Genomic DNA, 554 nt, shown 5'->3' on the forward strand with positions numbered 1-554 from the left:
TTCATCATTAGTGTATAGGAATGCAAGAGATTTCTGTGCATTAATTTTGTATCCTGCTACTTTACCAAATTCCTTGATTAGCTCTAGTAGTTTTCTGGTAGCATTTTTAGGATTCTCTATGTATAGTATCATGTCATCTGCAAACAGTGACAGCTTTACTTCTTCTTTTCCGATTTGGATTCCTTTTATTTCTTTTTCTTCTCTGATTGCTGTGGCTAAAACTTCCAAAACTATTGCAGCTTAATATCAAAAAAACGAAAAACCCAATCCAAAAATGGGCAGAAGACCTAAATAGACATTTCTCCAAAGAAGATATGCAGATTGCCAACAAACACGTGAAAGAATGCTCAACATCAGTAATCATTAGAGAAATGCAAATCAAAACTACAATGAGATATCATCTCACACCAGTCAGAATGGCCATCATCAAAAAATCTAGAAACAATAAATGCTGGAGAGGGTGTGGAGAAAAGGGAACACTCTTGCACTGCTGGTGGGAATGTAAATTGATACAGCCACTATGGAGAACAGTATGGAGGTTCCTTAAAAAACTA

Source organism: Physeter macrocephalus, chromosome 5 (assembly GCF_002837175.3).
Source record: "Physeter macrocephalus isolate SW-GA chromosome 5, ASM283717v5, whole genome shotgun sequence".
Lineage (NCBI taxonomy): Eukaryota > Metazoa > Chordata > Mammalia > Artiodactyla > Physeteridae > Physeter > Physeter macrocephalus.